The sequence below is a fragment of the Carya illinoinensis genome, chromosome 11 (genome assembly GCF_018687715.1).
Source record: "Carya illinoinensis cultivar Pawnee chromosome 11, C.illinoinensisPawnee_v1, whole genome shotgun sequence".
Lineage (NCBI taxonomy): Eukaryota > Viridiplantae > Streptophyta > Magnoliopsida > Fagales > Juglandaceae > Carya > Carya illinoinensis.
In genome coordinates this window covers 18,901,195-18,923,792 of record NC_056762.1, presented here as the reverse complement: position 1 = coordinate 18,923,792, position 22,598 = coordinate 18,901,195, and the positions used below count along the sequence as shown (strand labels likewise).

At 52.6% G+C, this 22,598-nt stretch overlaps 74 non-coding genes across 74 annotated transcripts; all 74 read right to left on the bottom strand.

Annotated features, from left to right (window-relative positions):
* Nucleotides 1-43: 43 nt before the first annotated feature.
* On the bottom strand, nucleotides 44-162 carry LOC122284748. The gene has a single exon (XR_006232103.1). It is a non-coding gene; the product is annotated as a 5S ribosomal RNA (ribosomal RNA).
* A 189-nt stretch (nucleotides 163-351) lies between these two features.
* LOC122284747 lies at nucleotides 352-470 on the bottom strand. The gene has a single exon (XR_006232102.1). It is a non-coding gene; the product is annotated as a 5S ribosomal RNA (ribosomal RNA).
* A 189-nt stretch (nucleotides 471-659) lies between these two features.
* LOC122288163 lies at nucleotides 660-778 on the bottom strand. Its single transcript, XR_006235433.1, has one exon. It is a non-coding gene; the product is annotated as a 5S ribosomal RNA (ribosomal RNA).
* Nucleotides 779-967: 189 nt separating this feature from the next.
* On the bottom strand, nucleotides 968-1,086 carry LOC122284746. The gene has a single exon (XR_006232101.1). It is a non-coding gene; the product is annotated as a 5S ribosomal RNA (ribosomal RNA).
* Nucleotides 1,087-1,275: 189 nt separating this feature from the next.
* LOC122284745 lies at nucleotides 1,276-1,394 on the bottom strand. Its single transcript, XR_006232100.1, has one exon. It is a non-coding gene; the product is annotated as a 5S ribosomal RNA (ribosomal RNA).
* Nucleotides 1,395-1,583: 189 nt separating this feature from the next.
* LOC122284744 lies at nucleotides 1,584-1,702 on the bottom strand. Its single transcript, XR_006232099.1, has one exon. It is a non-coding gene; the product is annotated as a 5S ribosomal RNA (ribosomal RNA).
* A 178-nt stretch (nucleotides 1,703-1,880) lies between these two features.
* Nucleotides 1,881-1,999, bottom strand: LOC122284743. The gene has a single exon (XR_006232098.1). It is a non-coding gene; the product is annotated as a 5S ribosomal RNA (ribosomal RNA).
* A 189-nt stretch (nucleotides 2,000-2,188) lies between these two features.
* On the bottom strand, nucleotides 2,189-2,307 carry LOC122288734. The gene has a single exon (XR_006235986.1). It is a non-coding gene; the product is annotated as a 5S ribosomal RNA (ribosomal RNA).
* A 189-nt stretch (nucleotides 2,308-2,496) lies between these two features.
* LOC122284742 lies at nucleotides 2,497-2,615 on the bottom strand. Its single transcript, XR_006232097.1, has one exon. It is a non-coding gene; the product is annotated as a 5S ribosomal RNA (ribosomal RNA).
* Nucleotides 2,616-2,804: 189 nt separating this feature from the next.
* Nucleotides 2,805-2,923, bottom strand: LOC122284741. The gene has a single exon (XR_006232096.1). It is a non-coding gene; the product is annotated as a 5S ribosomal RNA (ribosomal RNA).
* Nucleotides 2,924-3,113: 190 nt separating this feature from the next.
* Nucleotides 3,114-3,232, bottom strand: LOC122287242. Its single transcript, XR_006234543.1, has one exon. It is a non-coding gene; the product is annotated as a 5S ribosomal RNA (ribosomal RNA).
* A 178-nt stretch (nucleotides 3,233-3,410) lies between these two features.
* LOC122284740 lies at nucleotides 3,411-3,529 on the bottom strand. Its single transcript, XR_006232095.1, has one exon. It is a non-coding gene; the product is annotated as a 5S ribosomal RNA (ribosomal RNA).
* Nucleotides 3,530-3,718: 189 nt separating this feature from the next.
* LOC122284738 lies at nucleotides 3,719-3,837 on the bottom strand. The gene has a single exon (XR_006232093.1). It is a non-coding gene; the product is annotated as a 5S ribosomal RNA (ribosomal RNA).
* Nucleotides 3,838-4,027: 190 nt separating this feature from the next.
* Nucleotides 4,028-4,146, bottom strand: LOC122284737. Its single transcript, XR_006232092.1, has one exon. It is a non-coding gene; the product is annotated as a 5S ribosomal RNA (ribosomal RNA).
* Nucleotides 4,147-4,335: 189 nt separating this feature from the next.
* Nucleotides 4,336-4,454, bottom strand: LOC122284736. Its single transcript, XR_006232091.1, has one exon. It is a non-coding gene; the product is annotated as a 5S ribosomal RNA (ribosomal RNA).
* A 189-nt stretch (nucleotides 4,455-4,643) lies between these two features.
* LOC122284735 lies at nucleotides 4,644-4,762 on the bottom strand. Its single transcript, XR_006232090.1, has one exon. It is a non-coding gene; the product is annotated as a 5S ribosomal RNA (ribosomal RNA).
* Nucleotides 4,763-4,940: 178 nt separating this feature from the next.
* Nucleotides 4,941-5,059, bottom strand: LOC122284734. Its single transcript, XR_006232089.1, has one exon. It is a non-coding gene; the product is annotated as a 5S ribosomal RNA (ribosomal RNA).
* A 189-nt stretch (nucleotides 5,060-5,248) lies between these two features.
* LOC122284733 lies at nucleotides 5,249-5,367 on the bottom strand. Its single transcript, XR_006232088.1, has one exon. It is a non-coding gene; the product is annotated as a 5S ribosomal RNA (ribosomal RNA).
* Nucleotides 5,368-5,545: 178 nt separating this feature from the next.
* Nucleotides 5,546-5,664, bottom strand: LOC122284732. Its single transcript, XR_006232087.1, has one exon. It is a non-coding gene; the product is annotated as a 5S ribosomal RNA (ribosomal RNA).
* Nucleotides 5,665-5,853: 189 nt separating this feature from the next.
* Nucleotides 5,854-5,972, bottom strand: LOC122287059. The gene has a single exon (XR_006234366.1). It is a non-coding gene; the product is annotated as a 5S ribosomal RNA (ribosomal RNA).
* Nucleotides 5,973-6,150: 178 nt separating this feature from the next.
* Nucleotides 6,151-6,269, bottom strand: LOC122288162. The gene has a single exon (XR_006235432.1). It is a non-coding gene; the product is annotated as a 5S ribosomal RNA (ribosomal RNA).
* A 189-nt stretch (nucleotides 6,270-6,458) lies between these two features.
* On the bottom strand, nucleotides 6,459-6,577 carry LOC122284731. The gene has a single exon (XR_006232086.1). It is a non-coding gene; the product is annotated as a 5S ribosomal RNA (ribosomal RNA).
* Nucleotides 6,578-6,766: 189 nt separating this feature from the next.
* Nucleotides 6,767-6,885, bottom strand: LOC122284730. Its single transcript, XR_006232085.1, has one exon. It is a non-coding gene; the product is annotated as a 5S ribosomal RNA (ribosomal RNA).
* Nucleotides 6,886-7,074: 189 nt separating this feature from the next.
* LOC122284729 lies at nucleotides 7,075-7,193 on the bottom strand. The gene has a single exon (XR_006232084.1). It is a non-coding gene; the product is annotated as a 5S ribosomal RNA (ribosomal RNA).
* Nucleotides 7,194-7,371: 178 nt separating this feature from the next.
* LOC122284727 lies at nucleotides 7,372-7,490 on the bottom strand. The gene has a single exon (XR_006232082.1). It is a non-coding gene; the product is annotated as a 5S ribosomal RNA (ribosomal RNA).
* Nucleotides 7,491-7,679: 189 nt separating this feature from the next.
* Nucleotides 7,680-7,798, bottom strand: LOC122288733. Its single transcript, XR_006235985.1, has one exon. It is a non-coding gene; the product is annotated as a 5S ribosomal RNA (ribosomal RNA).
* Nucleotides 7,799-7,987: 189 nt separating this feature from the next.
* On the bottom strand, nucleotides 7,988-8,106 carry LOC122288732. The gene has a single exon (XR_006235984.1). It is a non-coding gene; the product is annotated as a 5S ribosomal RNA (ribosomal RNA).
* A 190-nt stretch (nucleotides 8,107-8,296) lies between these two features.
* Nucleotides 8,297-8,415, bottom strand: LOC122284726. The gene has a single exon (XR_006232081.1). It is a non-coding gene; the product is annotated as a 5S ribosomal RNA (ribosomal RNA).
* A 189-nt stretch (nucleotides 8,416-8,604) lies between these two features.
* LOC122288066 lies at nucleotides 8,605-8,723 on the bottom strand. The gene has a single exon (XR_006235343.1). It is a non-coding gene; the product is annotated as a 5S ribosomal RNA (ribosomal RNA).
* A 189-nt stretch (nucleotides 8,724-8,912) lies between these two features.
* Nucleotides 8,913-9,031, bottom strand: LOC122284725. Its single transcript, XR_006232080.1, has one exon. It is a non-coding gene; the product is annotated as a 5S ribosomal RNA (ribosomal RNA).
* Nucleotides 9,032-9,220: 189 nt separating this feature from the next.
* LOC122284724 lies at nucleotides 9,221-9,339 on the bottom strand. The gene has a single exon (XR_006232079.1). It is a non-coding gene; the product is annotated as a 5S ribosomal RNA (ribosomal RNA).
* Nucleotides 9,340-9,528: 189 nt separating this feature from the next.
* LOC122287241 lies at nucleotides 9,529-9,647 on the bottom strand. The gene has a single exon (XR_006234542.1). It is a non-coding gene; the product is annotated as a 5S ribosomal RNA (ribosomal RNA).
* A 178-nt stretch (nucleotides 9,648-9,825) lies between these two features.
* LOC122284723 lies at nucleotides 9,826-9,944 on the bottom strand. Its single transcript, XR_006232078.1, has one exon. It is a non-coding gene; the product is annotated as a 5S ribosomal RNA (ribosomal RNA).
* A 189-nt stretch (nucleotides 9,945-10,133) lies between these two features.
* Nucleotides 10,134-10,252, bottom strand: LOC122284721. The gene has a single exon (XR_006232076.1). It is a non-coding gene; the product is annotated as a 5S ribosomal RNA (ribosomal RNA).
* Nucleotides 10,253-10,441: 189 nt separating this feature from the next.
* LOC122284720 lies at nucleotides 10,442-10,560 on the bottom strand. Its single transcript, XR_006232075.1, has one exon. It is a non-coding gene; the product is annotated as a 5S ribosomal RNA (ribosomal RNA).
* A 189-nt stretch (nucleotides 10,561-10,749) lies between these two features.
* On the bottom strand, nucleotides 10,750-10,868 carry LOC122284719. Its single transcript, XR_006232074.1, has one exon. It is a non-coding gene; the product is annotated as a 5S ribosomal RNA (ribosomal RNA).
* A 189-nt stretch (nucleotides 10,869-11,057) lies between these two features.
* LOC122284718 lies at nucleotides 11,058-11,176 on the bottom strand. The gene has a single exon (XR_006232073.1). It is a non-coding gene; the product is annotated as a 5S ribosomal RNA (ribosomal RNA).
* A 179-nt stretch (nucleotides 11,177-11,355) lies between these two features.
* LOC122283089 lies at nucleotides 11,356-11,474 on the bottom strand. Its single transcript, XR_006230573.1, has one exon. It is a non-coding gene; the product is annotated as a 5S ribosomal RNA (ribosomal RNA).
* Nucleotides 11,475-11,663: 189 nt separating this feature from the next.
* LOC122284717 lies at nucleotides 11,664-11,782 on the bottom strand. The gene has a single exon (XR_006232072.1). It is a non-coding gene; the product is annotated as a 5S ribosomal RNA (ribosomal RNA).
* Nucleotides 11,783-11,971: 189 nt separating this feature from the next.
* Nucleotides 11,972-12,090, bottom strand: LOC122284715. Its single transcript, XR_006232070.1, has one exon. It is a non-coding gene; the product is annotated as a 5S ribosomal RNA (ribosomal RNA).
* A 189-nt stretch (nucleotides 12,091-12,279) lies between these two features.
* LOC122284714 lies at nucleotides 12,280-12,398 on the bottom strand. Its single transcript, XR_006232069.1, has one exon. It is a non-coding gene; the product is annotated as a 5S ribosomal RNA (ribosomal RNA).
* Nucleotides 12,399-12,587: 189 nt separating this feature from the next.
* Nucleotides 12,588-12,706, bottom strand: LOC122284713. Its single transcript, XR_006232068.1, has one exon. It is a non-coding gene; the product is annotated as a 5S ribosomal RNA (ribosomal RNA).
* Nucleotides 12,707-12,885: 179 nt separating this feature from the next.
* On the bottom strand, nucleotides 12,886-13,004 carry LOC122284712. The gene has a single exon (XR_006232067.1). It is a non-coding gene; the product is annotated as a 5S ribosomal RNA (ribosomal RNA).
* A 189-nt stretch (nucleotides 13,005-13,193) lies between these two features.
* Nucleotides 13,194-13,312, bottom strand: LOC122284710. The gene has a single exon (XR_006232066.1). It is a non-coding gene; the product is annotated as a 5S ribosomal RNA (ribosomal RNA).
* Nucleotides 13,313-13,502: 190 nt separating this feature from the next.
* LOC122284709 lies at nucleotides 13,503-13,621 on the bottom strand. The gene has a single exon (XR_006232065.1). It is a non-coding gene; the product is annotated as a 5S ribosomal RNA (ribosomal RNA).
* Nucleotides 13,622-13,810: 189 nt separating this feature from the next.
* LOC122284708 lies at nucleotides 13,811-13,929 on the bottom strand. The gene has a single exon (XR_006232064.1). It is a non-coding gene; the product is annotated as a 5S ribosomal RNA (ribosomal RNA).
* Nucleotides 13,930-14,118: 189 nt separating this feature from the next.
* Nucleotides 14,119-14,237, bottom strand: LOC122284707. Its single transcript, XR_006232063.1, has one exon. It is a non-coding gene; the product is annotated as a 5S ribosomal RNA (ribosomal RNA).
* Nucleotides 14,238-14,426: 189 nt separating this feature from the next.
* LOC122284706 lies at nucleotides 14,427-14,545 on the bottom strand. The gene has a single exon (XR_006232062.1). It is a non-coding gene; the product is annotated as a 5S ribosomal RNA (ribosomal RNA).
* A 178-nt stretch (nucleotides 14,546-14,723) lies between these two features.
* Nucleotides 14,724-14,842, bottom strand: LOC122283088. Its single transcript, XR_006230572.1, has one exon. It is a non-coding gene; the product is annotated as a 5S ribosomal RNA (ribosomal RNA).
* Nucleotides 14,843-15,031: 189 nt separating this feature from the next.
* On the bottom strand, nucleotides 15,032-15,150 carry LOC122284705. Its single transcript, XR_006232061.1, has one exon. It is a non-coding gene; the product is annotated as a 5S ribosomal RNA (ribosomal RNA).
* A 189-nt stretch (nucleotides 15,151-15,339) lies between these two features.
* LOC122284703 lies at nucleotides 15,340-15,458 on the bottom strand. Its single transcript, XR_006232059.1, has one exon. It is a non-coding gene; the product is annotated as a 5S ribosomal RNA (ribosomal RNA).
* A 189-nt stretch (nucleotides 15,459-15,647) lies between these two features.
* On the bottom strand, nucleotides 15,648-15,766 carry LOC122284702. The gene has a single exon (XR_006232058.1). It is a non-coding gene; the product is annotated as a 5S ribosomal RNA (ribosomal RNA).
* Nucleotides 15,767-15,955: 189 nt separating this feature from the next.
* LOC122284701 lies at nucleotides 15,956-16,074 on the bottom strand. Its single transcript, XR_006232057.1, has one exon. It is a non-coding gene; the product is annotated as a 5S ribosomal RNA (ribosomal RNA).
* Nucleotides 16,075-16,252: 178 nt separating this feature from the next.
* LOC122284700 lies at nucleotides 16,253-16,371 on the bottom strand. Its single transcript, XR_006232056.1, has one exon. It is a non-coding gene; the product is annotated as a 5S ribosomal RNA (ribosomal RNA).
* Nucleotides 16,372-16,560: 189 nt separating this feature from the next.
* LOC122284699 lies at nucleotides 16,561-16,679 on the bottom strand. Its single transcript, XR_006232055.1, has one exon. It is a non-coding gene; the product is annotated as a 5S ribosomal RNA (ribosomal RNA).
* A 189-nt stretch (nucleotides 16,680-16,868) lies between these two features.
* LOC122284698 lies at nucleotides 16,869-16,987 on the bottom strand. The gene has a single exon (XR_006232054.1). It is a non-coding gene; the product is annotated as a 5S ribosomal RNA (ribosomal RNA).
* Nucleotides 16,988-17,165: 178 nt separating this feature from the next.
* Nucleotides 17,166-17,284, bottom strand: LOC122284697. The gene has a single exon (XR_006232053.1). It is a non-coding gene; the product is annotated as a 5S ribosomal RNA (ribosomal RNA).
* Nucleotides 17,285-17,474: 190 nt separating this feature from the next.
* Nucleotides 17,475-17,593, bottom strand: LOC122284696. The gene has a single exon (XR_006232052.1). It is a non-coding gene; the product is annotated as a 5S ribosomal RNA (ribosomal RNA).
* A 189-nt stretch (nucleotides 17,594-17,782) lies between these two features.
* On the bottom strand, nucleotides 17,783-17,901 carry LOC122284694. The gene has a single exon (XR_006232051.1). It is a non-coding gene; the product is annotated as a 5S ribosomal RNA (ribosomal RNA).
* Nucleotides 17,902-18,080: 179 nt separating this feature from the next.
* LOC122284693 lies at nucleotides 18,081-18,199 on the bottom strand. Its single transcript, XR_006232050.1, has one exon. It is a non-coding gene; the product is annotated as a 5S ribosomal RNA (ribosomal RNA).
* Nucleotides 18,200-18,389: 190 nt separating this feature from the next.
* LOC122284691 lies at nucleotides 18,390-18,508 on the bottom strand. The gene has a single exon (XR_006232048.1). It is a non-coding gene; the product is annotated as a 5S ribosomal RNA (ribosomal RNA).
* Nucleotides 18,509-18,699: 191 nt separating this feature from the next.
* LOC122284690 lies at nucleotides 18,700-18,818 on the bottom strand. The gene has a single exon (XR_006232047.1). It is a non-coding gene; the product is annotated as a 5S ribosomal RNA (ribosomal RNA).
* A 178-nt stretch (nucleotides 18,819-18,996) lies between these two features.
* Nucleotides 18,997-19,115, bottom strand: LOC122284689. Its single transcript, XR_006232046.1, has one exon. It is a non-coding gene; the product is annotated as a 5S ribosomal RNA (ribosomal RNA).
* A 189-nt stretch (nucleotides 19,116-19,304) lies between these two features.
* Nucleotides 19,305-19,423, bottom strand: LOC122284688. Its single transcript, XR_006232045.1, has one exon. It is a non-coding gene; the product is annotated as a 5S ribosomal RNA (ribosomal RNA).
* A 189-nt stretch (nucleotides 19,424-19,612) lies between these two features.
* LOC122284687 lies at nucleotides 19,613-19,731 on the bottom strand. The gene has a single exon (XR_006232044.1). It is a non-coding gene; the product is annotated as a 5S ribosomal RNA (ribosomal RNA).
* A 190-nt stretch (nucleotides 19,732-19,921) lies between these two features.
* On the bottom strand, nucleotides 19,922-20,040 carry LOC122284686. Its single transcript, XR_006232043.1, has one exon. It is a non-coding gene; the product is annotated as a 5S ribosomal RNA (ribosomal RNA).
* A 179-nt stretch (nucleotides 20,041-20,219) lies between these two features.
* Nucleotides 20,220-20,338, bottom strand: LOC122284685. Its single transcript, XR_006232042.1, has one exon. It is a non-coding gene; the product is annotated as a 5S ribosomal RNA (ribosomal RNA).
* Nucleotides 20,339-20,527: 189 nt separating this feature from the next.
* On the bottom strand, nucleotides 20,528-20,646 carry LOC122284684. The gene has a single exon (XR_006232041.1). It is a non-coding gene; the product is annotated as a 5S ribosomal RNA (ribosomal RNA).
* A 189-nt stretch (nucleotides 20,647-20,835) lies between these two features.
* On the bottom strand, nucleotides 20,836-20,954 carry LOC122284683. The gene has a single exon (XR_006232040.1). It is a non-coding gene; the product is annotated as a 5S ribosomal RNA (ribosomal RNA).
* A 179-nt stretch (nucleotides 20,955-21,133) lies between these two features.
* Nucleotides 21,134-21,252, bottom strand: LOC122284682. Its single transcript, XR_006232039.1, has one exon. It is a non-coding gene; the product is annotated as a 5S ribosomal RNA (ribosomal RNA).
* A 189-nt stretch (nucleotides 21,253-21,441) lies between these two features.
* LOC122284680 lies at nucleotides 21,442-21,560 on the bottom strand. Its single transcript, XR_006232037.1, has one exon. It is a non-coding gene; the product is annotated as a 5S ribosomal RNA (ribosomal RNA).
* Nucleotides 21,561-21,750: 190 nt separating this feature from the next.
* LOC122284678 lies at nucleotides 21,751-21,869 on the bottom strand. Its single transcript, XR_006232036.1, has one exon. It is a non-coding gene; the product is annotated as a 5S ribosomal RNA (ribosomal RNA).
* A 178-nt stretch (nucleotides 21,870-22,047) lies between these two features.
* On the bottom strand, nucleotides 22,048-22,166 carry LOC122284677. The gene has a single exon (XR_006232035.1). It is a non-coding gene; the product is annotated as a 5S ribosomal RNA (ribosomal RNA).
* A 189-nt stretch (nucleotides 22,167-22,355) lies between these two features.
* LOC122284676 lies at nucleotides 22,356-22,474 on the bottom strand. The gene has a single exon (XR_006232034.1). It is a non-coding gene; the product is annotated as a 5S ribosomal RNA (ribosomal RNA).
* Between the last annotated feature and the right edge of the window lie 124 nt (nucleotides 22,475-22,598).

Below are 22,598 nucleotides of genomic sequence, written 5' to 3'. Positions count from 1 at the left end.
GTTCCGGTCCATCCGACCGGAGATGCGGTAAAAATAAAAAGGGGGGGTGCAACACGAGGACTTCCCAGGAGGTCACCCATCCTAGTACTACTCTCGCCCAAGCACGCTTAACTGCGGAGTTCTGATGGGATCCGGTGCATTAGTGCTGGTATGATCGCACCCATCATGCTACCAGCGAAAAACTAATATAATCCTATTACGACCTAGCCGCACCCTGCCTATCTCATGCCAACCGGCGATCTGACCGATACCCATTGCTACGCGATGGGGTCGGTGCGATTTTCCTAAAAATCCATTCCCTGGTTCTCGTTCCGGTCCATCCGACCAGAGATGCGGTAAAAATTAAAAGGGGGGGTGCAACACGAGGACTTCCCAGGAGGTCACCCATCCTAGTACTACTCTCGCCCAAGCACGCTTAACTGCGGAGTTCTGATGGGATCCGGTGCATTAGTGCTGGTATGATCGCACCCATCATGCTACCAGCGAAAAACTAATATAATCCTATTACGACCTAGCCGCACCATGCCTATCCCATGCCAACCGGCGATCTGATCGATACCCATTGCTACGCGATGGGGTCGGTGCGATTTTCCTAAGAATCCATTGCCCGGTTGTCGTTCCGGTCCATCCGACCGGAGATGCGGTAAAAATAAAAAGGGGGGGTGCAACACGAGGACTTCCCAGGAGGTCACCCATCCTAGTACTACTCTCGCCCGAGCACGCTTAACTGCGGAGTTCTGATGGGATCCGGTGCATTAGTGCTGGTAGGATCGCACCCATCATGCTACCAGCGAAAAACTAATATAATCCTATTACGACCTAGCCGCACCATGCCTATCCCATGCCAACCGGCGATCTGATCGATACCCATTGCTACGCGATGGGGTCGGTGCGATTTTCCTAAGAATCCATTGCCCGGTTGTCGTTCCGGTCCATCCGACCGGAGATGCGGTAAAAATAAAAAGGAGGGGTGCAACACGAGGACTTCCCAGGAGGTCACCCATCCTAGTACTACTCTCGCCCAAGCACGCTTAACTGCGGAGTTCTGATGGGATCCGGTGCATTAGTGCTGGTATGATCGCACCCATCATGCTACCAGCGAAAAACTAATATAATCCTATTACGACCTAGCCGCACCATGCCTATCCCATGCCAACCGGCGATCTGATCGATACCCATTGCTACGCGATGGGGTCGGTGCGATTTTCCTAAGAATCCATTGCCCGGTTGTCGTTCCGGTCCATCCGACCGGAGATGCGGTAAAAATAAAAAGGGGGGGTGCAACACGAGGACTTCCCAGGAGGTCACCCATCCTAGTACTACTCTCGCCCAAGCACGCTTAACTGCGGAGTTCTGATGGGATCCGGTGCATTAGTGCTGGTATGATCGCACCCATCATGCTACCAGCGAAAAACTAATATAATCCTATTACGACCTAGCCGCACCCTGCCTATCTCATGCCAACCGGCGATCTGACAGATACCCATAGCTACGCGATGGGGTCGGTGCGATTTTCCTAAAAATCCATTCCCTGGTTCTCGTTCCGGTCCATCCGACCAGAGATGCGGTAAAAATTAAAAGGGGGGGTGCAACACGAGGACTTCCCAGGAGGTCACCCATCCTAGTACTACTCTCGCCCAAGCACGCTTAACTGCGGAGTTCTGATGGGATCCGGTGCATTAGTGCTGGTATGATCGCACCCATCATGCTACCAGCGAAAAACTAATATAATCCTATTACGACCTAGCCGCACCCTGCCTATCCCATGCCAACCGGCGATCTGATTGATAGCGATGGGGTCGGTGCGATTTTCCTAAGAATCCATTGCCCGGTTGTCGTTCCGGTCCATCCGACCGGAGATGCGGTAAAAATAAAAAGGGGGGGTGCAACACGAGGACTTCCCAGGAGGTCACCCATCCTAGTACTACTCTCGCCCAAGCACGCTTAACTGCGGAGTTCTGATGGGATCCGGTGCATTAGTGCTGGTATGATCGCACCCATCATGCTACCAGCGAAAAACTAATATAATCCTATTACGACCTAGCCGCACCATGCCTATCCCATGCCAACCGGCGATCTGATCGATACCCATTGCTACGCGATGGGGTCGGTGCGATTTTCCTAAGAATCCATTGCCCGGTTGTCGTTCCGGTCCATCCGACCGGAGATGCGGTAAAAATAAAAAGGGGGGGTGCAACACGAGGACTTCCCAGGAGGTCACCCATCCTAGTACTACTTTCGCCCAAGCACGATTAACTGCGGAGTTCTGATGGGATCCGGTGCATTAGTGCTGGTATGATCGCACCCATCATGCTACCAGCGAAAAACTAATATAATCCTATTACGACCTAGCCGCACCATGCCTATCCCATGCCAACCGGCGATCTGATCGATACCCATTGCTACGCGATGGGGTCGGTGCGATTTTCCTAAGAATCCATTGCCCGGTTGTCGTTCCGGTCCATCCGACCGGAGATGCGGTAAAAATAAAAAGGGGGGGTGCAACACGAGGACTTCCCAGGAGGTCACCCATCCTAGTACTACTCTCGCCCAAGCACGCTTAACTGCGGAGTTCTGATGGGATCCGGTGCATTAGTGCTGGTATGATCGCACCCATCATGCTACCAGCGAAAAACTAATATAATCCTATTACGACCTAGCCGCACCCTGCCTATCTCATGCCAACCGGCGATCTGACCGATACCCATTGCTACGCGATGGGGTCGGTGCGATTTTCCTAAAAATCCATTCCCTGGTTCTCGTTCCGGTCCATCCGACCAGAGATGCGGTAAAAATTAAAAGGGGGGGTGCAACACGAGGACTTCCCAGGAGGTCACCCATCCTAGTACTACTCTCGCCCAAGCACGCTTAACTGCGGAGTTCTGATGGGATCCGGTGCATTAGTGCTGGTATGATCGCACCCATCATGCTACCAGCGAAAAACTAATATAATCCTATTACGACCTAGCCGCACCATGCCTATCCCATGCCAACCGGCGATCTGATCGATACCCATTGCTACGCGATGGGGTCGGTGCGATTTTCCTAAGAATCCATTGCCCGGTTGTCGTTCCGGTCCATCCGACCGGAGATGCGGTAAAAATAAAAAGGGGGGGGTGCAACACGAGGACTTCCCAGGAGGTCACCCATCCTAGTACTACTCTCGCCCAAGCACGCTTAACTGCGGAGTTCTGATGGGATCCGGTGCATTAGTGCTGGTATGATCACACCCATCATGCTACCAGCGAAAAACTAATATAATCCTATTACGACCTAGCCGCACCCTGCCTATCCCATGCCAACTGGCGATCTGATTGATAGCGATGGGGTCGGTGCGATTTTCCTAAGAATCCATTGCCCGGTTGTCGTTCCGGTCCATCCGACCGGAGATGCGGTAAAAATAAAAAGGGGGGGTGCAACACGAGGACTTCCCAGGAGGTCACCCATCCTAGTACTACTCTCGCCCAAGCACGCTTAACTGCGGAGTTCTGATGGGATCCGGTGCATTAGTGCTGGTATGATCGCACCCAACATGCTACCAGCGAAAAACTAATATAATCCTATTACGACCTAGCCGCACCATGCCTATCCCATGCCAACCGGCGATCTGATCGATACCCATTGCTACGCGATGGGGTCGGTGCGATTTTCCTAAGAATCCATTGCCCGGTTGTCGTTCCGGTCCATCCGACCGGAGATGCGGTAAAAATAAAAAGGGGGGGTGCAACACGAGGACTTCCCAGGAGGTCACCCATCCTAGTACTACTCTCGCCCAAGCACGCTTAACTGCGGAGTTCTGATGGGATCCGGTGCATTAGTGCTGGTATGATCGCACCCATCATGCTACCAGCGAAAAACTAATATAATCCTATTACGACCTAGCCGCACCATGCCTATCCCATGCCAACCGGCGATCTGATCGATACCCATTGCTACGCGATGGGGTCGGTGCGATTTTCCTAAGAATCCATTGCCCGGTTGTCGTTCCGGTCCATCCGACCGGAGATGCGGTAAAAATAAAAAGGGGGGGGTGCAACACGAGGACTTCCCAGGAGGTCACCCATCCTAGTACTACTCTCGCCCAAGCACGCTTAACTGCGGAGTTCTGATGGGATCCGGTGCATTAGTGCTGGTATGATCGCACCCATCATGCTACCAGCGAAAAACTAATATAATCCTATTACGACCTAGCCACACCCTGCCTATCTCATGCCAACCGGCGATCTGACCGATACCCATTGCTACGCGATGGGGTCGGTGCGATTTTCCTAAAAATCCATTCCCTGGTTCTCGTTCCGGTCCATCCGACCAGAGATGCGGTAAAAATTAAAAGGGGGGGTGCAACACGAGGACTTCCCAGGAGGTCACCCATCCTAGTACTACTCTCGCCCAAGCACGCTTAACTGCGGAGTTCTGATGGGATCCGGTGCATTAGTGCTGGTATGATCGCACCCATCATGCTACCAGCGAAAAACTAATATAATCCTATTACGACCTAGCCGCACCCTGCCTATCTCATGCCAACCGGCGATCTGACCGATACCCATCGCTACGCGATGGGGTCGGTGCGATTTTCCTAAAAATCCATTCCCTGGTTCTCGTTCCGGTCCATCCGACCAGAGATGCGGTAAAAATTAAAAGGGGGGGTGCAACACGAGGACTTCCCAGGAGGTCACCCATCCTAGTACTACTCTCGCCCAAGCACGCTTAACTGCGGAGTTCTGATGGGATCCGGTGCATTAGTGCTGGTATGATCGCACCCATCATGCTACCAGCGAAAAACTAATATAATCCTATTACGACCTAGCCGCACCCTGCCTATCCCATGCCAACTGGCGATCTGATTGATAGCAATGGGGTCGGTGCGATTTTCCTAAGAATCCATTGCCCGGTTGTCGTTCCGGTCCATCCGACCGGAGATGCGGTAAAAATAAAAAGGGGGGGTGCAACACGAGGACTTCCCAGGAGGTCACCCATCCTAGTACTACTCTCGCCCAAGCACGCTTAACTGCGGAGTTCTGATGGGATCCGGTGCATTAGTGCTGGTATGATCGCACCCATCATGCTACCAGCGAAAAACTAATATAATCCTATTACGACCTAGCCGCACCATGCCTATCCCATGCCAACCGGCGATCTGATCGATACCCATTGCTACGCGATGGGGTCGGTGCGATTTTCCTAAGAATCCATTGCCCGGTTGTCGTTCCGGTCCATCCGACCGGAGATGCGGTAAAAATAAAAAGGGGGGGTGCAACACGAGGACTTCCCAGGAGGTCACCCATCCTAGTACTACTCTCGCCCAAGCACGCTTAACTGCGGAGTTCTGATGGGATCCGGTGCATTAGTGCTGGTATGATCGCACCCATCATGCTACCAGCGAAAAACTAATATAATCCTATTACGACCTAGCCGCACCCTGCCTATCCCATGCCAACTGGCGATCTGATTGATAGCGATGGGGTCGGTGCGATTTTCCTAAGAATCCATTGCCCGGTTGTCGTTCCGGTCCATCCGACCGGAGATGCGGTAAAAATAAAAAGGGGGGGTGCAACACGAGGACTTCCCAGGAGGTCACCCATCCTAGTACTACTCTCGCCCAAGCACGCTTAACTGCGGAGTTCTGATGGGATCCGGTGCATTAGTGCTGGTATGATCGCACCCATCATGCTACCAGCGAAAAACTAATATAATCCTATTACGACCTAGCCGCACCCTGCCTATCTCATGCCAACCGGCGATCTGACCGATACCCATTGCTACGCGATGGGGTCGGTGCGATTTTCCTAAAAATCCATTCCCTGGTTCTCGTTCCGGTCCATCCGACCAGAGATGCGGTAAAAATTAAAAGGGGGGGTGCAACACGAGGGCTTCCCAGGAGGTCACCCATCCTAGTACTACTCTCGCCCAAGCACGCTTAACTGCGGAGTTCTGATGGGATCCGGTGCATTAGTGCTGGTATGATCGCACCCATCATGCTACCAGCGAAAAACTAATATAATCCTATTACGACCTAGCCGCACCCTGCCTATCCCATGCCAACTGCCGATCTGATTGATAGCAATGGGGTCGGTGCGATTTTCCTAAGAATCCATTGCCCGGTTGTCGTTCCGGTCCATCCGACCGGAGATGCGGTAAAAATAAAAAGGGGGGGTGCAACACGAGGACTTCCCAGGAGGTCACCCATCCTAGTACTACTCTCGCCCGAGCACGCTTAACTGCGGAGTTCTGATGGGATCCGGTGCATTAGTGCTGGTAGGATCGCACCCATCATGCTACCAACGAAAAACTAATATAATCCTATTACGACCTAGCCGCACCATGCCTATGCCATGCCAACCGGCGATCTGATCGATACCCATTGCTACGCGATGGGGTCGGTGCGATTTTCCTAAGAATCCATTGCCCGGTTGTCGTTCCGGTCCATCCGACCGGAGATGCGGTAAAAATAAAAAGGAGGGGTGCAACACGAGGACTTCCCAGGAGGTCACCCATCCTAGTACTACTCTCGCCCAAGCACGCTTAACTGCGGAGTTCTGATGGGATCCGGTGCATTAGTGCTGGTATGATCGCACCCATCATGCTACCAGCGAAAAACTAATATAATCCTATTACGACCTAGCCGCACCATGCCTATCCCATGCCAACCGGCGATCTGATCGATACCCATTGCTACGCGATGGGGTCGGTGCGATTTTCCTAAGAATCCATTGCCCGGTTGTCGTTCCGGTCCATCCGACCGGAGATGCGGTAAAAATAAAAAGGGGGGGTGCAACACGAGGACTTCCCAGGAGGTCACCCATCCTAGTACTACTCTCGCCCAAGCACGCTTAACTGCGGAGTTCTGATGGGATCCGGTGCATTAGTGCTGGTATGATCGCACCCATCATGCTACCAGCGAAAAACTAATATAATCCTATTACGACCTAGCCGCACCCTGCCTATCTCATGCCAACCGGCGATCTGACAGATACCCATAGCTACGCGATGGGGTCGGTGCGATTTTCCTAAAAATCCATTCCCTGGTTCTCGTTCCGGTCCATCCGACCAGAGATGCGGTAAAAATTAAAAGGGGGGGTGCAACACGAGGACTTCCCAGGAGGTCACCCATCCTAGTACTACTCTCGCCCAAGCACGCTTAACTGCGGAGTTCTGATGGGATCCGGTGCATTAGTGCTGGTATGATCGCACCCATCATGCTACCAGCGAAAAACTAATATAATCCTATTACGACCTAGCCGCACCCTGCCTATCCCATGCCAACCGGCGATCTGATTGATAGCGATGGGGTCGGTGCGATTTTCCTAAGAATCCATTGCCCGGTTGTCGTTCCGGTCCATCCGACCGGAGATGCGGTAAAAATAAAAAGGGGGGGTGCAACACGAGGACTTCCCAGGAGGTCACCCATCCTAGTACTACTCTCGCCCAAGCACGCTTAACTGCGGAGTTCTGATGGGATCCGGTGCATTAGTGCTGGTATGATCGCACCCATCATGCTACCAGCGAAAAACTAATATAATCCTATTACGACCTAGCCGCACCATGCCTATCCCATGCCAACCGGCGATCTGATCGATACCCATTGCTACGCGATGGGGTCGGTGCGATTTTCCTAAGAATCCATTGCCCGGTTGTCGTTCCGGTCCATCCGACCGGAGATGCGGTAAAAATAAAAAGGGGGGGTGCAACACGAGGACTTCCCAGGAGGTCACCCATCCTAGTACTACTTTCGCCCAAGCACGATTAACTGCGGAGTTCTGATGGGATCCGGTGCATTAGTGCTGGTATGATCGCACCCATCATGCTACCAGCGAAAAACTAATATAATCCTATTACGACCTAGCCGCACCATGCCTATCCCATGCCAACCGGCGATCTGATCGATACCCATTGCTACGCGATGGGGTCGGTGCGATTTTCCTAAGAATCCATTGCCCGGTTGTCGTTCCGGTCCATCCGACCGGAGATGCGGTAAAAATAAAAAGGGGGGGTGCAACACGAGGACTTCCCAGGAGGTCACCCATCCTAGTACTACTTTCGCCCAAGCACGATTAACTGCGGAGTTCTGATGGGATCCGGTGCATTAGTGCTGGTATGATCGCACCCATCATGCTACCAGCGAAAAACTAATATAATCCTATTACGACCTAGCCGCACCATGCCTATCCCATGCCAACCGGCGATCTGATCGATACCCATTGCTACGCGATGGGGTCGGTGCGATTTTCCTAAGAATCCATTGCCCGGTTGTCGTTCCGGTCCATCCGACCGGAGATGCGGTAAAAATAAAAAGGGGGGGGTGCAACACGAGGACTTCCCAGGAGGTCACCCATCCTAGTACTACTCTCGCCCAAGCACGCTTAACTGCGGAGTTCTGATGGGATCCGGTGCATTAGTGCTGGTATGATCGCACCCATCATGCTACCAGCGAAAAACTAATATAATCCTATTACGACCTAGCCGCACCCTGCCTATCCCATGCCAACCGGCGATCTGATCGATACCCATTGCTACGCGATGGGGTCGGTGCGATTTTCCTAAGAATCCATTGCCCGGTTGTCGTTCCGGTCCATCCGACCGGAGATGCGGTAAAAATAAAAAGGGGGGGTGCAACACGAGGACTTCCCAGGAGGTCACCCATCCTAGTACTACTCTCGCCCAAGCACGATTAGCTGCGGAGTTCTGATGGGATCCGGTGCATTAGTGCTGGTATGATCGCACCCATCATGCTACCAGCGAAAAACTAATATAATCCTATTACGACCTAGCCGCACCATGCCTATCCCATGCCAACCGGCGATCTGATCGATACCCATTGCTACGCGATGGGGTCGGTGCGATTTTCCTAAGAATCCATTGCCCGGTTGTCGTTCCGGTCCATCCGACCGGAGATGCGGTAAAAATAAAAAGGGGGGGTGCAACACGAGGACTTCCCAGGAGGTCACCCATCCTAGTACTACTCTCGCCCAAGCACGCTTAACTGCGGAGTTCTGATGGGATCCGGTGCATTAGTGCTGGTATGATCGCACCCATCATGCTACCAGCGAAAAACTAATATAATCCTATTACGACCTAGCCGCACCCTGCCTATCTCATGCCAACCGGCGATCTGACCGATACCCATTGCTACGCGATGGGGTCGGTGCGATTTTCCTAAAAATCCATTCCCTGGTTCTCGTTCCGGTCCATCCGACCAGAGATGCGGTAAAAATTAAAAGGGGGGGTGCAACACGAGGACTTCCCAGGAGGTCACCCATCCTAGTACTACTCTCGCCCAAGCACGCTTAACTGCGGAGTTCTGATGGGATCCGGTGCATTAGTGCTGGTATGATCGCACCCATCATGCTACCAGCGAAAAACTAATATAATCCTATTACGACCTAGCCGCACCATGCCTATCCCATGCCAACCGGCGATCTGATCGATACCCATTGCTACGCGATGGGGTCGGTGCGATTTTCCTAAGAATCCATTGCCCGGTTGTCGTTCCGGTCCATCCGACCGGAGATGCGGTAAAAATAAAAAGGGGGGGTGCAACACGAGGACTTCCCAGGAGGTCACCCATCCTAGTACTACTCTCGCCCAAGCACGCTTAACTGCGGAGTTCTGATGGGATCCGGTGCATTAGTGCTGGTATGATCACACCCATCATGCTACCAGCGAAAAACTAATATAATCCTATTACGACCTAGCCGCACCCTGCCTATCCCATGCCAACTGGCGATCTGATTGATAGCGATGGGGTCGGTGCGATTTTCCTAAGAATCCATTGCCCGGTTGTCGTTCCGGTCCATCCGACCGGAGATGCGGTAAAAATAAAAAGGGGGGGTGCAACACGAGGACTTCCCAGGAGGTCACCCATCCTAGTACTACTCTCGCCCAAGCACGCTTAACTGCGGAGTTCTGATGGGATCCGGTGCATTAGTGCTGGTATGATCGCACCCAACATGCTACCAGCGAAAAACTAATATAATCCTATTACGACCTAGCCGCACCATGCCTATCCCATGCCAACCGGCGATCTGATCGATACCCATTGCTACGCGATGGGGTCGGTGCGATTTTCCTAAGAATCCATTGCCCGGTTGTCGTTCCGGTCCATCCGACCGGAGATGCGGTAAAAATAAAAAGGGGGGGTGCAACACGAGGACTTCCCAGGAGGTCACCCATCCTAGTACTACTCTCGCCCAAGCACGCTTAACTGCGGAGTTCTGATGGGATCCGGTGCATTAGTGCTGGTATGATCGCACCCATCATGCTACCAGCGAAAAACTAATATAATCCAATTACGACCTAGCCGCACCATGCCTATCCCATGCCAACCGGCGATCTGATCGATACCCATTGCTACGCGATGGGGTCGGTGCGATTTTCCTAAGAATCCATTGCCCGGTTGTCGTTCCGGTCCATCCGACCGGAGATGCGGTAAAAATAAAAAGGGGGGGTGCAACACGAGGACTTCCCAGGAGGTCACCCATCCTAGTACTACTCTCGCCCAAGCACGCTTAACTGCGGAGTTCTGATGGGATCCGGTGCATTAGTGCTGGTATGATCGCACCCATCATGCTACCAGCGAAAAACTAATATAATCCTATTACGACCTAGCCGCACCCTGCCTATCTCATGCCAACCGGCGATCTGACCGATACCCATTGCTACGCGATGGGGTCGGTGCGATTTTCCTAAAAATCCATTCCCTGGTTCTCGTTCCGGTCCATCCGACCAGAGATGCGGTAAAAATTAAAAGGGGGGGTGCAACACGAGGACTTCCCAGGAGGTCACCCATCCTAGTACTACTCTCGCCCAAGCACGCTTAACTGCGGAGTTCTGATGGGATCCGGTGCATTAGTGCTGGTATGATCGCACCCATCAAGCTACCAGCGAAAAACTAATATAATCCTATTACGACCTAGCCGCACCCTGCCTATCTCATGCCAACCGGCGATCTGACCGATACCCATTGCTACGCGATGGGGTCGGTGCGATTTTCCTAAAAATCCATTCCCTGGTTCTCGTTCCGGTCCATCCGACCAGAGATGCGGTAAAAATTAAAAGGGGGGGTGCAACACGAGGACTTCCCAGGAGGTCACCCATCCTAGTACTACTCTCGCCCAAGCACGCTTAACTGCGGAGTTCTGATGGGATCCGGTGCATTAGTGCTGGTATGATCGCACCCATCATGCTACCAGCGAAAAACTAATATAATCCTATTACGACCTAGCCGCACCCTGCCTATCCCATGCCAACTGGCGATCTGATTGATAGCGATGGGGTCGGTGCGATTTTCCTAAGAATCCATTGCCCGGTTGTCGTTCCGGTCCATCCGACCGGAGATGCGGTAAAAATAAAAAGGGGGGGGTGCAACACGAGGACTTCCCAGGAGGTCACCCATCCTAGTACTACTCTCGCCCAAGCACGCTTAACTGCTGAGTTCTGATGGGATCCGGTGCATTAGTGCTGGTAGGATCGCACCCATCATGCTACCAGCGAAAAACTAATATAATCCTATTACGACCTAGCCGCACCATGCCTATCCCATGCCAACCGGCGATCTGATCGATACCCATTGCTACGCGATGGGGTCGGTGCGATTTTCCTAAGAATCCATTGCCCGGTTGTCGTTCCGGTCCATCCGACCGGAGATGCGGTAAAAATAAAAAGGAGGGGTGCAACACGAGGACTTCCCAGGAGGTCACCCATCCTAGTACTACTCTCGCCCAAGCACGCTTAACTGCGGAGTTCTGATGGGATCCGGTGCATTAGTGCTGGTATGATCGCACCCATCATGCTACCAGCGAAAAACTAATATAATCCTATTACGACCTAGCCGCACCATGCCTATCCCATGCCAACCGGCGATCTGATCGATACCCATTGCTACGCGATGGGGTCGGTGCAATTTTCCTAAGAATCCATTACCCGGTTGTCGTTCCGGTCCATCCGACCGGAGATGCGGTAAAAATAAAAAGGGGGGGTGCAACACGAGGACTTCCCAGGAGGTCACCCATCCTAGTACTACTCTCGCCCAAGCACGCTTAACTGCGGAGTTCTGATGGGATCCGGTGCATTAGTGCTGGTATGATCGCACCCATCATGCTACCAGCGAAAAACTAATATAATCCTATTACGACCTAGCCGCACCCTGCCTATCTCATGCCAACCGGCGATCTGACCGATACCCATTGCTACGCGATGGGGTCGGTGCGATTTTCCTAAAAATCCATTCCCTGGTTCTCGTTCCGGTCCATCCGACCAGAGATGCGGTAAAAATTAAAAGGGGGGGTGCAACACGAGGACTTCCCAGGAGGTCACCCATCCTAGTACTACTCTCGCCCAAGCACGCTTAACTGCGGAGTTCTGATGGGATCCGGTGCATTAGTGCTGGTATGATCGCACCCATCATGCTACCAGCGAAAAACTAATATAATCCTATTACGACCTAGCCGCACCCTGCCTATCTCATGCCAACCGGCGATCTGACCGATACCCATCGCTACGCGATGGGGTCGGTGCGATTTTCCTAAAAATCCATTCCCTGGTTCTCGTTCCGGTCCATCCGACCAGAGATGCGGTAAAAATTAAAAAGGGGGGTGCAACACGAGGACTTCCCAGGAGGTCACCCATCCTAGTACTACTCTCGCCCAAGCACGCTTAACTGCGGAGTTCTGATGGGATCCGGTGCATTAGTGCTGGTATGATCGCACCCATCATGCTACCAGCGAAAAACTAATATAATCCTATTACGACCTAGCCGCACCCTGCCTATCCCATGCCAACTGGCGATCTGATTGATAGCGATGGGGTCGGTGCGATTTTCCTAAGAATCCATTGCCCGGTTGTCGTTCCGGTCCATCCGACCGGAGATGCGGTAAAAATAAAAAGGGGGGGGTGCAACACGAGGACTTCCCAGGAGGTCACCCATCCTAGTACTACTCTCGCCCAAGCACGCTTAACTGCGGAGTTCTGATGGGATCCGGTGCATTAGTGCTGGTATGATCGCACCCATCATGCTACCAGCGAAAAACTAATATAATCCTATTACGACCTAGCCGCACCATGCCTATCCCATGCCAACCGGCGATCTGATCGATACCCATTGCTACGCGATGGGGTCGGTGCGATTTTCCTAAGAATCCATTGCCCGGTTGTCGTTCCGGTCCATCCGACCGGAGATGCGGTAAAAATAAAAAGGGGGGGTGCAACACGAGGACTTCCCAGGAGGTCACCCATCCTAGTACTACTCTCGCCCAAGCACGCTTAACTGCGGAGTTCTGATGGGATCCGGTGCATTAGTGCTGGTATGATCGCACCCAACATGCTACCAGCGAAAAACTAATATAATCCTATTACGACCTAGCCGCACCATGCCTATCCCATGCCAACCGGCGATCTGATCGATACCCATTGCTACGCGATGGGGTCGGTGCGATTTTCCTAAGAATCCATTGCCCGGTTGTCGTTCCGGTCCATCCGACCGGAGATGCGGTAAAAATAAAAAGGGGGGGGTGCAACACGAGGACTTCCCAGGAGGTCACCCATCCTAGTACTACTCTCGCCCAAGCACGCTTAACTGCGGAGTTCTGATGGGATCCGGTGCATTAGTGCTGGTATGATCGCACCCATCATGCTACCAGCGAAAAACTAATATAATCCAATTACGACCTAGCCGCACCATGCCTATCCCATGCCAACCGGCGATCTGATCGATACCCATTGCTACGCGATGGGGTCGGTGCGATTTTCCTAAGAATCCATTGCCCGGTTGTCGTTCCGGTCCATCCGACCGGAGATGCGGTAAAAATAAAAAGGGGGGGTGCAACACGAGGACTTCCCAGGAGGTCACCCATCCTAGTACTACTCTCGCCCAAGCACGCTTAACTGCGGAGTTCTGATGGGATCCGGTGCATTAGTGCTGGTATGATCGCACCCATCATGCTACCAGCGAAAAACTAATATAATCCTATTACGACCTAGCCGCACCCTGCCTATCTCATGCCAACCGGCGATCTGACCGATACCCATTGCTACGCGATGGGGTCGGTGCGATTTTCCTAAAAATCCATTCCCTGGTTCTCGTTCCGGTCCATCCGACCAGAGATGCGGTAAAAATTAAAAGGGGGGGTGCAACACGAGGACTTCCCAGGAGGTCACCCATCCTAGTACTACTCTCGCCCAAGCACGCTTAACTGCGGAGTTCTGATGGGATCCGGTGCATTAGTGCTGGTATGATCGCACCCATCAAGCTACCAGCGAAAAACTAATATAATCCTATTACGACCTAGCCGCACCCTGCCTATCTCATGCCAACCGGCGATCTGACCGATACCCATTGCTACGCGATGGGGTCGGTGCGATTTTCCTAAAAATCCATTCCCTGGTTCTCGTTCCGGTCCATCCGACCAGAGATGCGGTAAAAATTAAAAGGGGGGGTGCAACACGAGGACTTCCCAGGAGGTCACCCATCCTAGTACTACTCTCGCCCAAGCACGCTTAACTGCGGAGTTCTGATGGGATCCGGTGCATTAGTGCTGGTATGATCGCACCCATCATGCTACCAGCGAAAAACTAATATAATCCTATTACGACCTAGCCGCACCCTGCCTATCCCATGCCAACTGGCGATCTGATTGATAGCGATGGGGTCGGTGCGATTTTCCTAAGAATCCATTGCCCGGTTGTCGTTCCGGTCCATCCGACCGGAGATGCGGTAAAAATAAAAAGGGGGGGTGCAACACGAGGACTTCCCAGGAGGTCACCCATCCTAGTACTACTCTCGCCCAAGCACGCTTAACTGCTGAGTTCTGATGGGATCCGGTGCATTAGTGCTGGTAGGATCGCACCCATCATGCTACCAGCGAAAAACTAATATAATCCTATTACGACCTAGCCGCACCATGCCTATCCCATGCCAACCGGCGATCTGATCGATACCCATTGCTACGCGATGGGGTCGGTGCGATTTTCCTAAGAATCCATTGCCCGGTTGTCGTTCCGGTCCATCCGACCGGAGATGCGGTAAAAATAAAAAGGAGGGGTGCAACACGAGGACTTCCCAGGAGGTCACCCATCCTAGTACTACTCTCGCCCAAGCACGCTTAACTGCGGAGTTCTGATGGGATCCGGTGCATTAGTGCTGGTATGATCGCACCCATCATGCTACCAGCGAAAAACTAATATAATCCTATTACGACCTAGCCGCACCATGCCTATCCCATGCCAACCGGCGATCTGATCGATACCCATTGCTACGCGATGGGGTCGGTGCAATTTTCCTAAGAATCCATTACCCGGTTGTCGTTCCGGTCCATCCGACCGGAGATGCGGTAAAAATAAAAAGGGGGGGTGCAACACGAGGACTTCCCAGGAGGTCACCCATCCTAGTACTACTCTCGCCCAAGCACGCTTAACTGCGGAGTTCTGATGGGATCCGGTGCATTAGTGCTGGTATGATCGCACCCATCATGCTACCAGCGAAAAACTAATATAATCCTATTACGACCTAGCCGCACCCTGCCTATCTCATGCCAACCGGCGATCTGACCGATACCCATTGCTACGCGATGGGGTCGGTGCGATTTTCCTAAAAATCCATTCCCTGGTTCTCGTTCCGGTCCATCCGACCAGAGATGCGGTAAAAATTAAAAGGGGGGGTGCAACACGAGGACTTCCCAGGAGGTCACCCATCCTAGTACTACTCTCGCCCAAGCACGCTTAACTGCGGAGTTCTGATGGGATCCGGTGCATTAGTGCTGGTATGATCGCACCCATCATGCTACCAGCGAAAAACTAATATAATCCTATTACGACCTAGCCGCACCCTGCCTATCTCATGCCAACCGGCGATCTGACCGATACCCATCGCTACGCGATGGGGTCGGTGCGATTTTCCTAAAAATCCATTCCCTGGTTCTCGTTCCGGTCCATCCGACCAGAGATGCGGTAAAAATTAAAAGGGGGGGTGCAACACGAGGACTTCCCAGGAGGTCACCCATCCTAGTACTACTCTCGCCCAAGCACGCTTAACTGCGGAGTTCTGATGGGATCCGGTGCATTAGTGCTGGTATGATCGCACCCATCATGCTACCAGCGAAAAACTAATATAATCCTATTACGACCTAGCCGCACCCTGCCTATCCCATGCCAACTGGCGATCTGATTGATAGCGATGGGGTCGGTGCGATTTTCCTAAGAATCCATTGCCCGGTTGTCGTTCCGGTCCATCCGACCGGAGATGCGGTAAAAATAAAAAGGGGGGGTGCAACACGAGGACTTCCCAGGAGGTCACCCATCCTAGTACTACTCTCGCCCAAGCACGCTTAACTGCGGAGTTCTGATGGGATCCGGTGCATTAGTGCTGGTATGATCGCACCCATCATGCTACCAGCGAAAAACTAATATAATCCTATTACGACCTAGCCGCACCATGCCTATCCCATGCCAACCGGCGATCTGATCGATACCCATTGCTACGCGATGGGGTCGGTGCGATTTTCCTAAGAATCCATTGCCCGGTTGTCGTTCCGGTCCATCCGACCGGAGATGCGGTAAAAATAAAAAGGGGGGGTGCAACACGAGGACTTCCCAGGAGGTCACCCATCCTAGTACTACTCTCGCCCAAGCACGCTTAACTGCGGAGTTCTGATGGGATCCGGTGCATTAGTGCTGGTATGATCGCACCCATCATGCTACCAGCGAAAAACTAATATAATCCTATTACGACCTAGCCGCACCCTGCCTATCTCATGCCAACCGGCGATCTGACCGATACCCATTGCTACGCGATGGGGTCGGTGCGATTTTCCTAAAAATCCATTCCCTGGTTCTCGTTCCGGTCCATCCGACCAGAGATGCGGTAAAAATTAAAAGGGGGGGTGCAACACGAGGACTTCCCAGGAGGTCACCCATCCTAGTACTACTCTCGCCCAAGCACGCTTAACTGCGGAGTTCTGATGGGATCCGGTGCATTAGTGCTGGTATGATCGCACCCATCATGCTACCAGCGAAAAACTAATATAATCCTATTACGACCTAGCCGCACCCTGCCTATCCCATGCCAACTGGCGATCTGATTGATAGCGATGGGGTCGGTGCGATTTTCCTAAGAATCCATTGCCCGGTTGTCGTTCCGGTCCATCCGACCGGAGATGCGGTAAAAATAAAAAGGGGGGGTGCAACACGAGGACTTCCCAGGAGGTCACCCATCCTAGTACTACTCTCGCCCAAGCACGCTTAACTGCGGAGTTCTGATGGGATCCGGTGCATTAGTGCTGGTATGATCGCACCCATCATGCTACCAGCGAAAAACTAATATAATCCTATTACGACCTAGCCGCACCCTGCCTATCTCATGCCAACCGGCGATCTGACCGATACCCATTGCTACGCGATGGGGTCGGTGCGATTTTCCTAAAAATCCATTCCCTGGTTCTCGTTCCGGTCCATCCGACCAGAGATGCGGTAAAAATTAAAAGGGGGGGGTGCAACACGAGGACTTCCCAGGAGGTCACCCATCCTAGTACTACTCTCGCCCAAGCACGCTTAACTGCGGAGTTCTGATGGGATCCGGTGCATTAGTGCTGGTATGATCGCACCCATCATGCTACCAGCAAAAAACTAATATAATCCTATTACGACCTAGCCGCACCCTGCCTATCTCATGCCAACCGGCGATCTGACCGATACCCATCGCTACGCGATGGGGTCGGTGCGATTTTCCTAAAAATCCATTCCCTGGTTCTCGTTCCGGTCCATCCGACCAGAGATGCGGTAAAAATTAAAAGGGGGGGTGCAACACGAGGACTTCCCAGGAGGTCACCCATCCTAGTACTACTCTCGCCCAAGCACGCTTAACTGCGGAGTTCTGATGGGATCCGGTGCATTAGTGCTGGTATGATCGCACCCATCATGCTACCAGCGAAAAACTAATATAATCCTATTACGACCTAGCCGCACCCTGCCTATCCCATGCCAACTGGCGATCTGATTGATAGCGATGGGGTCGGTGCGATTTTCCTAAGAATCCATTGCCCGGTTGTCGTTCCGGTCCATCCGACCGGAGATGCGGTAAAAATAAAAAGGGGGGGGTGCAACACGAGGACTTCCCAGGAGGTCACCCATCCTAGTACTACTCTCGCCCAAGCACGCTTAACTGCGGAGTTCTGATGGGATCCGGTGCATTAGTGCTGGTATGATCGCACCCATCATGCTACCAGCGAAAAACTAATATAATCCTATTACGACCTAGCCGCACCATGCCTATCCCATGCCAACCGGCGATCTGATCGATACCCATTGCTACGCGATGGGGTCGGTGCGATTTTCCTAAGAATCCATTGCCCGGTTGTCGTTCCGGTCCATCCGACCGGAGATGCGGTAAAAATAAAAAGGGGGGGGTGCAACACGAGGACTTCCCAGGAGGTCACCCATCCTAGTACTACTCTCGCCCAAGCACGCTTAACTGCGGAGTTCTGATGGGATCCGGTGCATTAGTGCTGGTATGATCGCACCCATCATGCTACCAGCGAAAAACTAATATAATCCTATTACGACCTAGCCGCACCCTGCCTATCTCATGCCAACCGGCGATCTGACCGATACCCATTGCTACGCGATGGGGGTCGGTGCGATTTTCCTAAAAATCCATTCCCTGGTTCTCGTTCCGGTCCATCCGACCAGAGATGCGGTAAAAATTAAAAGGGGGGGGTGCAACACGAGGACTTCCCAGGAGGTCACCCATCCTAGTACTACTCTCGCCCAAGCACGCTTAACTGCGGAGTTCTGATGGGATCCGGTGCATTAGTGCTGGTATGATCGCACCCATCATGCTACCAGCGAAAAACTAATATAATCCTATTACGACCTAGCCGCACCCTGCCTATCCCATGCCAACTGGCGATCTGATTGATAGCGATGGGGTCGGTGCGATTTTCCTAAGAATCCATTGCCCGGTTGTCGTTCCGGTCCATCCGACCGGAGATGCGGTAAAAATAAAAAGGGGGGGTGCAACACGAGGACTTCCCAGGAGGTCACCCATCCTAGTACTACTCTCGCCCAAGCACGCTTAACTGCGGAGTTCTGATGGGATCCGGTGCATTAGTGCTGGTATGATCGCACCCATCATGCTACCAGCGAAAAACTAATATAATCCTATTACGACCTAGCCGCACCATGCCTATCCCATGCCAACCGGCGATCTGATCGATACCCATTGCTACGCGATGGGGTCGGTGCGATTTTCCTAAGAATCCATTGCCCGGTTGTCGTTCCGGTCCACCCGACCGGAGATGCGGTAAAAATAAAAAGGGGGGGTGCAACACGAGGACTTCCCAGGAGGTCACCCATCCTAGTACTACTCTCGCCCAAGCACGCTTAACTGCGGAGTTCTGATGGGATCCGGTGCATTAGTGCTGGTATGATCGCACCCATCATGCTACCAGCGAAAAACTAATATAATCCTATTACGACCTAGCCGCACCCTGCCTATCTCATGCCAACCGGCGATCTGACCGATACCCATTGCTACGCGATGGGGTCGGTGCGATTTTCCTAAAAATCCATTCCCTGGTTCTCGTTCCGGTCCATCCGACCAGAGATGCGGTAAAAATTAAAAGGGGGGGTGCAACACGAGGACTTCCCAGGAGGTCACCCATCCTAGTACTACTCTCGCCCAAGCACGCTTAACTGCGGAGTTCTGATGGGATCCGGTGCATTAGTGCTGGTATGATCGCACCCATCATGCTACCAGCGAAAAACTAATATAATCCTATTACGACCTAGCCGCACCCTGCCTATCTCATGCCAACCGGCGATCTGACCGATACCCATCGCTACGCGATGGGGTCGGTGCGATTTTCCTAAAAATCCATTCCCTGGTTCTCGTTCCGGTCCATCCGACCAGAGATGCGGTAAAAATTAAAAGGGGGGGGTGCAACACGAGGACTTCCCAGGAGGTCACCCATCCTAGTACTACTCTCGCCCAAGCACGCTTAACTGCGGAGTTCTGATGGGATCCGGTGCATTAGTGCTGGTATGATCGCACCCATCATGCTACCAGCGAAAAACTAATATAATCCTATTACGACCTAGCCGCACCCTGCCTATCCCATGCCAACTGGCGATCTGATTGATAGCGATGGGGTCGGTGCGATTTTCCTAAGAATCCATTGCCCGGTTGTCGTTCCGGTCCATCCGACCGGAGATGCGGGTAAAAATAAAAAGGGGGGGTGCAACACGAGGACTTCCCAGGAGGTCACCCATCCTAGTACTACTCTCGCCCAAGCACGCTTAACTGCGGAGTTCTGATGGGATCCGGTGCATTAGTGCTGGTATGATCGCACCCATCATGCTACCAGCGAAAAACTAATATAATCCTATTACGACCTAGCCGCACCATGCCTATCCCATGCCAACCGGCGATCTGATCGATACCCATTGCTACGCGATGGGGTCGGTGCGATTTTCCTAAGAATCCATTGCCCGGTTGTCGTTCCGGTCCATCCGACCGGAGATGCGGTAAAAATAAAAAGGGGGGGTGCAACACGAGGACTTCCCAGGAGGTCACCCATCCTAGTACTACTCTCGCCCAAGCACGCTTAACTGCGGAGTTCTGATGGGATCCGGTGCATTAGTGCTGGTATGATCGCACCCATCATGCTACCAGCGAAAAACTAATATAATCCTATTACGACCTAGCCGCACCCTGCCTATCTCATGCCAACCGGCGATCTGACCGATACCCATTGCTACGCGATGGGGTCGGTGCGATTTTCCTAAAAATCCATTCCCTGGTTCTCGTTCCGGTCCATCCGACCAGAGATGCGGTAAAAATTAAAAGGGGGGGTGCAACACGAGGACTTCCCAGGAGGTCACCCATCCTAGTACTACTCTCGCCCAAGCACGCTTAACTGCGGAGTTCTGATGGGATCCGGTGCATTAGTGCTGGTATGATCGCACCCATCATGCTACCAGCGAAAAAACTAATATAATCCTATTACGACCTAGCCGCACCCTGCCTATCCCATGCCAACTGGCGATCTGATTGATAGCGATGGGGTCGGTGTGATTTTCCTAAGAATCCATTGCCCGGTTGTCGTTCCGGTCCATCCGACCGGAGATGCGGTAAAAATAAAAAGGGGGGGTGCAACACGAGGACTTCCCAGGAGGTCACCCATCCTAGTACTACTCTCGCCCAAGCACGCTTAACTGCGGAGTTCTGATGGGATCCGGTGCATTAGTGCTGGTATGATCGCACCCATCATGCTACCAGCGAAAAACTAATATAATCCTATTACGACCTAGCCGCACCATGCCTATCCCATGCCAACCGGCGATCTGATCGATACCCATTGCTACGCGATGGGGTCGGTGCGATTTTCCTAAGAATCCATTGCCCGGTTGTCGTTCCGGTCCATCCGACCGGAGATGCGGTAAAAATAAAAAGGGGGGGTGCAACACGAGGACTTCCCAGGAGGTCACCCATCCTAGTACTACTCTCGCCCAAGCACGCTTAACTGCGGAGTTCTGATGGGATCCGGTGCATTAGTGCTGGTATGATCGCACCCATCATGCTACTAGCGAAAAACTAATATAATCCTATTACGACCTAGCCGCACCCTGCCTATCTCATGCCAACCGGCGATCTGACCGATACCCATTGCTACGCGATGGGGTCGGTGCGATTTTCCTAAAAATCCATTCCCTGGTTCTCGTTCCGGTCCATCCGACCAGAGATGCGGTAAAAATTAAAAGGGGGGGGTGCAACACGAGGACTTCCCAGGAGGTCACCCATCCTAGTACTACTCTCGCCCAAGCACGCTTAACTGCGGAGTTCTGATGGGATCCGGTGCATTAGTGCTGGTATGATCGCACCCATCATGCTACCAGCGAAAAACTAATATAATCCTATTACGACCTAGCCGCACCCTGCCTATCCCATGCCAACTGGCGATCTGATTGATAGCGATGGGGTCGGTGCGATTTTCCTAAGAATCCATTGCCCGGTTGTCGTTCCGGTCCATCCGACCGGAGATGCGGTAAAAATAAAAAGGGGGGGTGCAACACGAGGACTTCCCAGGAGGTCACCCATCCTAGTACTACTCTCGCCCAAGCACGCTTAACTGCGGAGTTCTGATGGGATCCGGTGCATTAGTGCTGGTATGATCGCACCCATCATGCTACCAGCGAAAAACTAATATAATCCTATTACGACCTAGCCGCACCATGCCTATCCCATGCCAACCGGCGATCTGATCGATACCCATTGCTACGCGATGGGGTCGGTGCGATTTTCCTAAGAATCCATTGCCCGGTTGTCGTTCCGGTCCATCCGACCGGAGATGCGGTAAAAATAAAAAGGGGGGGTGCAACACGAGGACTTCCCAGGAGGTCACCCATCCTAGTACTACTCTCGCCCAAGCACGCTTAACTGCGGAGTTCTGATGGGATCCGGTGCATTAGTGCTGGTATGATCGCACCCATCATGCTACCAGCGAAAAACTAATATAATCCTATTACGACCTAGCCGCACCCTGCCTATCTCATGCCAACCGGCGATCTGACCGATACCCATTGCTACGCGATGGGGTCGGTGCGATTTTCCT